The sequence below is a fragment of the Meleagris gallopavo genome, chromosome 12 (genome assembly GCF_000146605.3).
Source record: "Meleagris gallopavo isolate NT-WF06-2002-E0010 breed Aviagen turkey brand Nicholas breeding stock chromosome 12, Turkey_5.1, whole genome shotgun sequence".
In the NCBI taxonomy this organism is placed as follows: Eukaryota; Metazoa; Chordata; class Aves; order Galliformes; family Phasianidae; genus Meleagris; species Meleagris gallopavo.
Genome location: NC_015022.2, coordinates 6662292 through 6675333, shown reverse-complemented (window position 1 = coordinate 6675333; position 13042 = coordinate 6662292). Strand labels below are relative to the sequence as shown.

Here is a 13042-nt window from a genome sequence, read left to right as displayed (position 1 = left end):
TTCCAGTCAGACTCATTCCCAACCATACCTGACATCCAGATCCATAGTAAGAATGCATATTTTTATTATATGAACAATGCTTTTAAACATATTCAGAATTGCTGGATATCTATAGATGTAATTCATCTCAGTTGAAATCCATGAGAAGTTGGAGGCTTTTTTTCCTCTCTGTGTTTGCATATTTGACAGTAGCAGTTTCTGTATGCTTAAGTGATGTCTCTGTTGGTTATATTGAATTTCTCTTCCGAATCACATTCAGATGAACGAAGACAGGTCAATTACATACTTTCACTTTTCTCTTAAGATATTTTCATTAAAATCAAGTTTGATTAAGATTCAACATTTGAAATCTTTACACCTGTCTTGTCTGCAAGGCACCCAGAGATCTGAACCAAAATGCTAGCCTGAAGCAGATGAATGATTTCCTTACATAATCTGTTCGAAAAATAAGACATAGCTTGCATTTACCATCATTATGGTACAAATATCCACTGCAACATGTAGATTTCTAGTAGGATGGTAATTATTGTGCCTAAATCCTGACCACAGTGGAAATGTACAATATGAAAAAGTTTTCAAAATAGCTACAGGAAGATTGGCCTGCTTTAAAAAGTATCTTGAATAATTTCACCTTCTTTCTCAATATTGTTTTCCCAAAGCTTATGTAATATTAAACTTCTCATTATTTGCGACATGAAAATGGCTTCCCAAAAGATGAAAATAGCAGAAAAGAATGATCTGCAGGAAGTACTTGGAAAAATAAAGACTCTCTCTTGAATATAGAATCAAACTTCAACTCCTACTGATTTAGAGTACATCTTTCCTCCATGACTAAACCACCAGACAGAAACCACGCAATGAGTGGAATAGCAGGATATTGCTCTCCAGAGCAATAGAAAGATGAGAGATGATCTGGTCCTTTTCATTTCTGGTCATGTTAGTTCATGATCAGAGTGCATTACCTTCTACTTATCTAATTCAACAAACAGATAGCAGAAAGTATTTTCTGTAAGCCTAACTTATGTTTTCAGCCTGCTCTCACACATTTTGGAGGAACTTTAGAGGTCCTCCATTGATCTTCTCACATTTAAACAAAAGACTGCTTTATCTGAAGGCGATGCATGAACTGGACAGTTTCCAAATGTTTATCAAAATCATCTACTACTACTAATGATCTTTGGAGATGTCAGTCTATTAAATAAGAAAGTGAATCAGGGAAACATAGCTAGGACATTTGATAAAAAGACTAGCTAGTTAAAAAATTAAATACAAAAAGTATATCATAAGAATATTAAGTGCCTACGAAATAATTATGTTCTTGTATCTCCAACACGTAAGATTATCAGAACAAAATAAGAGAACAGGGAAAGGTCCTCCCCCTGTGCCAGAGCTCCACTCAGTGTGGAAAGGGGAGAATGGACTTGTGCCATACATGGAAGCTTGAACGCTCCTGCTGAGGCAGGGTGCCCTACTTCATTCTGGACCCTTCATGTTGCCCTAATTTATGGCATCAGTGAATGACTGAAAGAATCACAAGCCAGAGGGGATCAGCAAGTAGAAATTGATTTCTGTCCTCTCAGGATTCTTTCCTCTTTTCTCTCTGCCTTTTGCAGATGAAAAATCCATTCATTCGTGCTACTTCAGCTCAGAGGGGCTATCTGGTAACTAAACCAACCTTATGTTCAGAAACCAGAGTTCTACATCTGTGTTTTAACACTAGAAGATGTTTGGGTTTTGTTGTTGGTGTTGTTTTGTTTTTAAATAAAACACCTGGAAAGGGTTTCCATATACAGATGTTTCTGTACACTTTCCTGGCTTTGAAGGCTGGTCAGAACAATTTAAGATATTAGAATAGGTGACACTTGGAAAGACAGAAAAAATGCTTCACAAAAGCCTCTAGTAAAAGTGAAGAGTTTTGCCTGATGATCTACCCATTAGTGAGTTTTACCAAGCACAATTTTAAAAAAAATGCAGAGCATGGGATGCAGACAAATACAAAGCAGAAATGTGAATGACAGTCCCAATGAGAGAAACTTAGGCAAAATGTTACTACAAAAAAAAATAAAAATAAAAAAATAAATCAAGATGTGAATTCCCCTTCTCTCAAGTAAGTTTGCTTCCTTTCCAGCTTCCCTCATGCCTCTGCAGAACAAAATTGAAGCAGAGCAGACTAAGTTGAACGGCAGGCAGCCATTAAGACTACAAGTATGACTTCTCAAAAATCTTCAGAATTTAACAATCAAGATCACCTGTTTTAAATGAGTGCCAGACAGAGTCTAAATCTGTCAAAATCCTGCCAAGAAAGTCCCAAACTTGTACATTCTATAATACACTAGGAACAGAAAATTAGCTTCTGCAGAAGTGCAGTCTTTTTAGCTTTGATAACTATTTAGATTGAGGTACCTAAATATCTCAATGTGTTTGACATTTGTCACAAGACACTTTGAGGCACAGGAACTCATGCCTAACAAATGACCAACTTCAGTATACACCAGTGTTCAGACAATTCCACAAAAAATCTTCATAACCTCATCTCATCAGTACCCAAAAATGGAAAAAAAACCAACCATGTGCATATGCAGAGACAACAGTGACTTACAATATAGATGTTTATGAATACTACTTGTACAGTACTTAACAAGCTTAAGTGTTAAAAAAAAAAAGACAACAATGGATTTGCAGTGGCTTCTCTTATTTTAACATGCCTAGTAATAAAAAAGTGATTTTCATTAAGGGATAAATCATATTTATTTGTAGTATGAAGTCCATGGGACTCCTGTCAATCACTAGCAGTACAGAAACATTCATAAGCTAATCACAGCAAAGCTAATTTGGACTCCTTTAGAGCCAAATTATGGTGTTTTATGCCAAACTTTATTCTGAATTAATTGCAGTCCTAGCACATAGTCAGGAATTCGAATGCAATACAGAAAGGTGTTGCTGCACCTGGACACCATTCAGAGTCACATTATTCTGTTTTTCATCTTAGAGGAAACAATGTACATCAGGAATAATGCCATTAAAATTGATATCCAGCCCATCCAACATATTACTGAATAAATATTTTTAAGAATTAAGCATTAAAAAGTCTCCTTCTAACTCAGCTTCTTTAGAAGCAGACTGAAGGACAGTTTGCAGTATAATTCTCAGCTGGCCTCCAGAGACCTAAAAGCAGACTGGCACTGTTACCCAACTTTATGCCAATTATTCTATCTCTGTGTTCTGTATGTGAAACAGTAATGACAGTCCTGTTTATACAGACTAAGCTGTAGAGAATTCTGTTAGAGAGCTGCTGACATGCAAAGCTTGTATACATCTTCAGAGATTTTTCCACAGAATCAAGTTTCACAACCACATTTTCACTACTGCAAAATGAATGTTTACATCAAGTAAACATAGTTGAGACTTTGTGCCCAGTCTCTCCAGATCTACCAGTCCTTCATGCAGCAGAGAAATCTAGCGTTCCCTATGGAGAATCTATTGTGGACCTAGACCTTTTTTTTTTTTCTTTTTCCCCAGCAGTTATACTTTTCATCTGTTACCTGTCCAACAGTAATGTAAGTTAGCCCCAGTCAATTTATTCCAGTTTACTAAAACAGCAAGGGGCCCACTAATTCACTGTATGCTTGACAACATCTGTAAGTTCTCAGTTGCTTATAAACACTGAACACACCTGACAGTCAGACAGACACAAAAGGAGGAAGTAAGCAGGTACCAGACCTTCACTACATCAACTCAGCTAATTCCAGTAAGAAATTATTAGCTCTATGGTGAGACTTCCCCTACCATGTAGGGAAAAGACCTATGCTAACTTGCTGGAAGTACCTAGAAAAACCAGACACTACAGTGAACGTGGAAGCTTGATTCCCCTCACAGTATACAAAGCCTCAAAGTAGATTGCACACAGTCTGTTCCTTAGAAAGTCACCTTTCATTCCAACTTGCTTCTAAACAGTAGAATAAAGAACCCATTAATCACAGACATTGTGTTAAAAAATTACTGGAAAAATCAAGAGTCAAATTTACAGGGTTTCTCTTATTTTTCCCCCCACCCTAAACTACAATCATCTGCCTCAATTAGATGTTGGTTGCTCTCAACCATAAAGCTGTGCTTTGGATTAAACATGCCTGCCACTATCCATCTCCCTGTTGGCTCACAGTGTGGCTTACAGGCCCTTCTTCCATAACAGTTCCTTTCTTCTTTTGACAGAAGTGGCTTAAGTTAACCTATATTTGGTAGAGCTTCCAATGAAAGAAAATCTTGCTGAAAAGGATTTATCTAAAGGATTCAACTAAATAATTGTCTATGTTCATGCAAAGACCAAGGGGTCTGAGCAATATGGGTTCAAACATGTTTAAAGCTTAGAAAGGAGAGCTCAAGCTCATCTTAAACTCTTTGCCTAGGCTTATAGTTCTCATTACTGCTACAGATGGGACCCTGTCAGCATCAAAATTGTCCCCAAAATAAAAATAAATCAGGAGCAATGTTCAGTTAGATAGAAAACAGCGTTCTGTTCACAGCCAGTTCGTCCAGATACACTGGACAGAACTGTGATTCTTTTTCTAAGCGTCTGAAGAGAAAATCCTCCACCTCAACCAGTCAAAAGAATGAAGGCTAGGAATATATTACAGAATAATAGGAAACCTGCCTAACCAACATCTAAACGTCAGTCTAAGCAAACATAAAAATGTAGCTGCCTCTATAGAAATATTCTTTTGCTCTTTAAATTTAATGACTAATTCAATCATTAACTTGACAGCCTAAGAAATGTATTATTAGCCTCCTCAAATGGCAGACTTGGTATTAAAGCTAAAATTGAGGTCAGTCAGTTTTAGACTGACTTTTGACAACCCGATGCCATTAAGTTTCTGGAGTTTGCTGGGATAAGTTCCATGAGATAGTAGCACTAGTGTGTTTTTTTAAAACCACAAGTACATTATTCTTTAAATCATTCTGAAATAAGCATCGCTACAGCAGCAACGAATAATACAGACAAGTATTACTATAATAAAAGTTTGTTAATGATGTTAACACAAACTAAAACCAAAAATAGCACATTTTTCTCCTTATCTCCTATTGTCCTTTTCTGACGGTGGGAGGAAAAAAGATTAGGAAAAAACTGAAGTAGTTGACAGTTTTATTTAGGAAATAAGACAATTATGCCTCTGAAAGGTTAACCGACATGCATGAGTTATCATATACTCCTTCTCTTCAAGGTTATAGACTGTTTAGCAGAACTCTGCCAACGCCAGTTATCTGAAGGGAGCTAGAAATCATCTCTGTTGATGACAGACCTCTGAGCAGATGGTAAGTAAATCAAGGTCCTGATGTGAAATGTTAAAGCTTTTATGCTGGAAGACACTGTTAAAGCATTATCCAGGTTAAATCAGATTCCACAGAATACCAGTTTACTAGTAGGCAGGCGTGAAGCCTTCCATTGGGGAATTCTACAATATCTGAGGTGTGGAATTCTTTCATTTGGTTTCGGTTGTAGTCTGGGGTTCTTTGCACATTTTAAGTTCTGTGGGGTTTCTTTTTGGTTTGATTTTTTTAAAATATTAGACACTGACAAGTTATTTAAACAGTATTTTTTTTTATTATTGAGTTGTCACTGCATAAATTCTATCAAAAGGAAAGAGTGAGCAGGGGAAGAGAGGAGTAATTGTTTGTCATTTAGAATAATTTCTAATAGTGTTTAATTACGTCAGTTGCATACAAGAAAGCAGCTTTCATAAGCATAACTGAAAATCTAATTGAGCAACATAACGTACATTCTTATAAAATTTCTACTTAGATATCATCTGGCAGTTGGCTGTGCACTTAAAACTTCTCCAAAGAAGATATTAGCATCTAAATATTTGGAAAGGACTCAGTACATCAGTAAACAGCCACTTCTGTTTTAAGGAATAGTCAGCGGGACCTGCACAGGAGCACTACAAGAAAAGCACTGTAAGCAATTTTGTAAGCTACCAACAGAGTGAAGCAACTTCACTGAAGCAGAGGCAGCAATAATGCTATTCTAAGGTCTTCAATGCAGCTCGATCATCAAAATAAAGTATATGGCACCAATATCTACTGCTCTCACAGGAAAGAACAACATTTCCTGGCACAATGATCTGGAATGCTACATTTTATGAATGGTTAACCTACAACAAATTAAGATTACAACCTGGATGATTTTGCTACTTGTTCCATCATGCCCTATTGCTGATCCAAGCTACTCACATTGCAGAAAACCGACAGGAAACTGCCCTGAAAATCACGCTAGCTTGATTTATAATGCTGACACAAGACTATGGATTCACATGCCTCTGATCAACTCAAAATCCCTTCAGTAGTAGCCATGATATTCAGTTTCTCCATAACACTAAGATAGTTTAGGTTTCCATGAGAACATGACAGGGAAGCACACAAAAATTGCAAGCAAAGAATCACTCACCAAACCTACCCAGAAGACTTTGTTCCCAACAGAATTCTTCCAGCATCTTTGTGATTCTCTGTAATTGATTAAAATCAAATACATGTATTTTTTCCTCAATAATTTTCTTTAGACGATTATAGTAAGCTTGCAACCTAACTAATCTATTTGCCAGCAATAGAAACAGCCCTTGTATTAACTCTTTCCAAATGGCCTGGAAAGCTTCACCCTGATTGATTACACCACTGCTTGCTTCTTAAGCACTGTTAAACACTGGTCTACACATGTATTTTAAAATTTCCATCCTTGTCTCTACCTTCTTCCCCAACCCCCACCTTCCAAATCAAGATCCATAATCTCTGTACTAATGCTTCCATTGTCCTCTAACTTCTGGAGTCATTTCTAGCTTATGCTCCAAGGAATGGGGGAAGGGAGGCAGAAAAGTACATTTTTGACAAAGACCTTAAGTGATGAATACAGCTACAGGGGAGAGAGATTTTTCCCTTAAACCTTTAGTCTTTTTATTCACTCTCCAAATGCACTGAGATTAATAATGCCTCTGGGCCACTGTATGCAAACCTCCACTGTACATACAGAGAAAAGATTATAATTGAATACCCTATTATGATGGGCAAGGAAAAAAGAAAAGCTGGCAGACGGAGCTCAAAGGCTGAACTGGCCTGGTTTGGCTTTCAGCCCACAGCACCTACAATTATCCTGCAATGGTTTTTATTTATCTATTTAGTGTTCCCACTAGGCAGAGTGAAAATCTAGTATTAATTTAGTGCTCATGGTTAGGCAGAGAGCTCTAAATTGAATAAAGTTACTCAAATGGATAACGAAATGTGGCTGGAGCCCTAATGTCCTGCTTTGAATGAAAACAGTACAAATCATAACCTTCTGCAAACGGTTTACAGCCTGATAATGTATGCAAAAATTCTGCTACACTACATTTTTACAAAGCAGTCTTACCGAGGTAGCAGCAGTGGACCTTTACATGAACAATAAGCAGTGAGCTGACACTGAGTGTCCCACAGCTTCACAACAAAACAAAAGTGGTGGGCAGAAGTAGAAGAGAAAGCTGTGCTGATTACAGAGCTTACCTGGAATACGAGGAAGCCCCAAAAGTGAAGGATGGCACTTCCACAGCTCTTCATATATGAAATCTAGATGAAGTCACCTTGTTTGCTCTTGAGCACCTCATGTGTTTATAACAAAACATCCTCATCCAAATGAGTACCGCTAGTAGTTACTTTGTTAGATGAAGACCTTGCCAGTACTAGCATTTCACTGATGTCCTTAAGTAGCACAGATATGGGGAGTAAGAATGAAATACCAAATCAAATTTCCTTTAGACCACTAAATTCAAATGAGCTCCACAAACGTGCCTCCTATTTTGAACGAAGATGGTGTTCTCTTTAGATGCTGGTAGCTACACTCTACGACAGCAAATTGTAGCCTAAAGAAAATATATACTGTCTTAGCTGTAAGTCATTTTATAAAAGCTTTCCAGAAAAAAAAAAAAAAAAAGCAATTTAAGACTTCATCTGAGAGCATGAAAACAAATTCAGAGAGAACAGAATGCTGAGCAGGAACTATAATCAGGACTATTCAGAATAGTTGCTCTAAAAGTTAAACACAGGGACACGATTTCTCAACTGATCCACAATTTGAAGACTAAAATATATTCAATAAATCAAAGGATTAAGCTTGGAACATGGAGCACTAATGCTACGTTCCAGAAAATCAATTATTTTAGCTGCATTGTGGCTGTCCCTTTTTTTTTTTTAAAAGATGCTAACCACCACAATTGCTCCATTACTCACCACAGTACAAAAAACATCTAAGATTTTGGAAAGCAAATAACAGAAAAATATGGATTAAACTGATAAAAATGATAATTCCAGACATGATTAGATTTGCTGTGTTGTATAGCCTGCACAGCAGGTCGGGGATCCTTCAGAAGTATTAGGGAAAGGTTTAGGGAAAGCAGATTAATGGGGAAAAGATTAAGTGTGCTCTAAAAGCAGGACAAAACATATTTTTAAAATGACAATTCTAGCAACAATGTTTAGGGATGCTCCAGAATGCAAATAACACACACTTTATTTAAGCACTAGAGGCACGAATGTCTCCTATGTACAATAATGCTATGCATTGCATGACTTTAAATCATAAGCTGAATAAGCATTTGACATTAAGTGGCACTAATGACATTTAATCAAAATACAGCCAATCGTTTCTAGCACGGAATAGCCAACCTCTATTTTCCCCTTCTCTACATGCAACTTTTTACTAGACTGATCCTATGGATAAAGGCCTAGGAATCTTTCATTTTTTTTCAAACCCAGAAATATACCACAGTTGAAAATGAAAGACAATAATAGCTATTTCTAGAGCACCACTTAACAATCATCGATGCCACTGCCCTCTCTCCAATGTTGAAGGTTTTCTTTTTTCTTCTAACAGAATACACTATGCATTTAACTAGCTGAAAACAAACACCACTGTGGCAAAGGGTACTACTGCTATAGCCCAAGAAGAGAAACACTTTTCAGCTGCTGAATGCAGGCTGCAGACGTCAGTGCTGGCACCAAAACAGTAAACAGTTGCTAATGCAATACCTATGGTATCTTACAAGAGCATTAGCAGCAAGACAAATATTTTGCATTGCCATTCATAGTGACACCCTCTTCTTCAAAAAAGTAACAGTAGCACTTTTACATCCAAACATCACCACAGATACCGCCTCCAACATTAATTACACTTTAATAGCTACTTTCTCACTTCGTAAAATGTATTTAAGTTTTGTAATTCTACAGAATCTCCTTGGTAGAATTTTCTGGCTTTACAGCCACCATGATTCTATGTTTACAGATGATTCGGTGATTCCTTAACTATTTAAGGCACTCACAAGTAGTGGGAGGCTCGCAGAAAGAGTCAAATGGAGCTTGCAGCACTGGGAACTAGGATCAGACGTCCACAGCTATTACAGAAACACCCACAGATCTAGCATCATCTCACAGAGAGCACGTTCCTTCCTCAGGATTGTCTAGGAAGTGTCTATCACCCAAGACTGATTACTCAGAATAAAAAAAAGAGCTGCGTTAAATAGAGAAAAGTTAAGGATAAAATTGCTTATAATTGCTGCTTCTCCCCTCTGAACTGCTGGGACAAGCTTTCAAAGGACATCTTGGCTCCTCTGTCCTGAGCAGTTAGCACTATCTACTGTGCTAGTGGTAGCAAGTCAGAGTTCTGGCTTTTTCCCCACAATTAATAAAATCCAAATGTCACTTCAGTCTATGCCTCATTCAAGTCATAGCATGCCAGCCCTTCTATTTTGTTGTCTGTGGTAGATGAAAGGCTTTTGCTTTCTTCCTAAGAATTTGACCTCTATGCTGCTTAGCATCATTTTAATCTATGTCCATGATGCTTCTGGAAACTGTCCTTGGTTTTTAATTCTACAAATGTAACAGTGAGAAATCTGAAGTATTATGAAATAACATCCACACCCATAGGACTAAACTGTGCATATCAGTCTCAAAGTGACCACACAGTCTTCCAGCCTGTCTCTTCATTCACCTCAATCTCCTTTGTTCTCTTGTATCCATTTGTTATATCTTTACTTAGGCTATAATTTCCCACAGGCAAGAATGTCTTCTATAGGTTTTGGGAAGTGCTTTTTCAGGCAATAAGGCATACATCATGTTTCTCAGCTTCCCCATTTGTAGAGGCAGTATGTTAAGGCAGTACTTACCTACCTCACAAGGCAGCTGGCAAGTTAAATTTGTTAATGATTGTGATGCACGCGGAGATCCTCTTATGGAAAGCTTTAAGTATTGTCATAGGTCAGAAGTGAGGCTTAAAGCTTGAGTTAGCTTCCCATTCTAACACTAATGAGAAACTAGTGTCTTTCCTCAATTAAGAAGGGGTTTATTTGTAGAATAAAAAGATTGTTTACATAGCTTGCCCTTACCAGGTTGGAAGTACCCCAAGGGAGTAAACCTAGTATTTTCTAGCTTCTGCCTAAAAACAAAAACAGCACAACAAAAACAACTAACTATACAACACGTAGACATGCAGAAAGAAGTGTTACTATGAGTTCAAGAGATTTCAGTTGGTCCCTCTGATTTTTTCCGTAATTAAATTTTTAAGTGCTCAACATGGCATTGTCTTTTATTTTTCCTGAAGAGTATATAAAGCATTTGGAAAAAGTCCTGCTTCACTCTAAGTTCCTTTAATTCAGGCCACCTTTATACTAACTGTTGTATGGCCAAATATCACTTTACAGGAATTCTCCCAACTACTTGCATTTTTATTTTACTGCTGGTAAGTATTTCAAAATTCTAAGTTCTCCTCAGTTTCAGATACCAGACATCATTCTCTATACTCATAATAGCAAAGGATATCAGAATCAGCAGTGCTGCCAGGATGCATTTCAGTTGTGTTCCTCAAACCTTTGGTAATCTCACAGAACTGTGGTGTACTCCTATACAAAAAAAAAAACAAAAACAAACCACCACCAAACCCACACACAACAAAAAGAACTCAAGTATACCTATTAAGCACTCTCCACTATGATACCAAGATGCAAGAGAGGAAATATTATAATATTATATTATCATATTATAATAATATGAAAACATTCAAATAAGCAGCCTAGAAAAGACTGTACAACACACTACACCATGGCACACATTGAACATGTAAAGGTAACTTCAGGGCATTATAACTACTAAGAAGTATTTGTGTCTCCTTTATTCCACTCTTCCATACTCAGGTTCTTTTATATCACACACATAGTAACTTGACTTACATACACAAGTCCTCAGCATTCCAGGATAAATCCACTCACAGAAGTGGGGTCTGCTGGTCCACAGTGAGAATCTTCATCTTTAACTAGACATGCTACAGAGGAAATCTCTTGCACTTGATATAGTCAACTTCAGGTAGAACTTATCCTGCAGCAGAAAAAAAAAAAAAAAAGCATATTGACAATATAATATAGTTCATACGAATACAAGTAGCTGAAGAGCTGTGAGAAGTCTCATTTGAAGCTTGCTACTGATGTTTACAGACCAGGCAACAGTTAGTGTCAACACCACTGTGTGTACATTGCTTTCTTTGTTACACTTTGCCACAATATGGGACAAGTGCCATATTGTTATGAGGCTCATAAATAGATCCTCATGGAATCACACAAACACGAAAAGAAACTTAATTCTAAACAGAGTACATCAACAGGCTATGCTAGTTAATTACACTTCTGGGGAAGGCCTACCATGAACACTTAGAGATGAACTTTTTTTTTTTTTCTTTTTTCCAATTTTGCAAGTCTTTTGTTAAGAAAAGACTGTCTTCAAATGTCGTGGGTAATAGACACTGGTGCTGGTACGCATGTGCTGGCTTTTAAGGTGAGAAAAGAAAGAATAGAAATTGTAGATAGGAGGGACAAAAATTAGGCTGCTCACTGCACCATGACAGATTGTGGCTGGTGCTTAAGACCACAAAAACTGACACTGAGTTCCTTGTCCAGAATCTTCAGCACTCCAGGCAGAAAACAAGAGGAAAGGAAGGCCACATGGAACTGCAGTGCCTATTACCTCCAACCTATGACCCACATCCTCCTTTACACTCATATTTCCTTTAAAAAAAAAACAACAAAAAAACATGCCATGCTCACATAAGCACTGCAACAGCTCATGAACTTTTTTCACCTACCTTTGCCTTTTCTGTGGCAGTACCATGTCTGGTGAAAAAAGCAGTTTACTCTAAAACACTCTTCTTGTCAGTTTCTCTGCACTCATCAGCAACTGCTGATCAGCTACCATTCACCACTCGGTAGCAGCTCACACAGCTATCCCTCCCTCTAGAGTTACACACAAAAGGATATCTCACACTGCGTGAACAACACTGCTGTGCTCCCTCTGGACAAGGTATACCCTGTTTCATGCCCTAGCACAGCAACCGAGTTGCTCAGCAATTGATGGTCTAGATTCAACGCAGCTGTTCGTCCCTCCATCTTGAGCAGCAGCTGCCCGCAGCCACACACCAGATCCCATGTCACAGCTGTGGAGCGTTCTGCCAGTCAGCCCAAGAGATGCACGCACATGGCAGAGCAATACACAAGTAATGCTGCCACTTGTCCTCTGCGCTTACTTCAACAAAAATGATTTTAAAAGCCAGGTACTTCGAAGGGAATGGACTAAATCACCACAGAAACAATCAAACTGCTATTAAGGGTCACAACAGCGGCCGATCCAGTAACGCAGTGCAGGCGGCCTCGGGGCAGCCCTGCCAGGAGGGGTCAGAAGGGCAGCGTGTTTCTCACACCTATCACAATCAGAAGGCTGCCAGGCTCGGGCTGTGCCACCTCTCTCAAGCCGTTCCCACTTTACCTCGGTGTTCCCAACGTGGTTCAGCGCCTTATTTACACTCAAGTGCACGATGAACGGAACCGCCGGCCGCTGCGAGAGCGACGGCTGAGCTGCCCTGGTGCCAAAGCAGCCGGGCACGCAACATGGCTGCTAGCGGATGCTGAGGCGGCGAGGCGGGGACAGCCGGGCCAGAGGGGCTTCCCTGCAGCCACGGAGCTCTCAGCCCTTCCACCGCCGCCGGTCCGAG

General features: G+C 38.6%; 1 long non-coding RNA gene across 1 annotated transcript; it reads right to left on the bottom strand.

The window, feature by feature from the left end:
• Positions 1-10587: 10587 nt before the first annotated feature.
• On the bottom strand, positions 10588-12545 carry LOC109369565. Its single transcript, XR_002118761.2, has 3 exons — positions 12140-12545; positions 11235-11379; positions 10588-10907 (listed from the first exon to the last, which is right to left on the bottom strand). It is a non-coding gene; the product is annotated as an uncharacterized LOC109369565 (long non-coding RNA).
• Between the last annotated feature and the right edge of the window lie 497 nt (positions 12546-13042).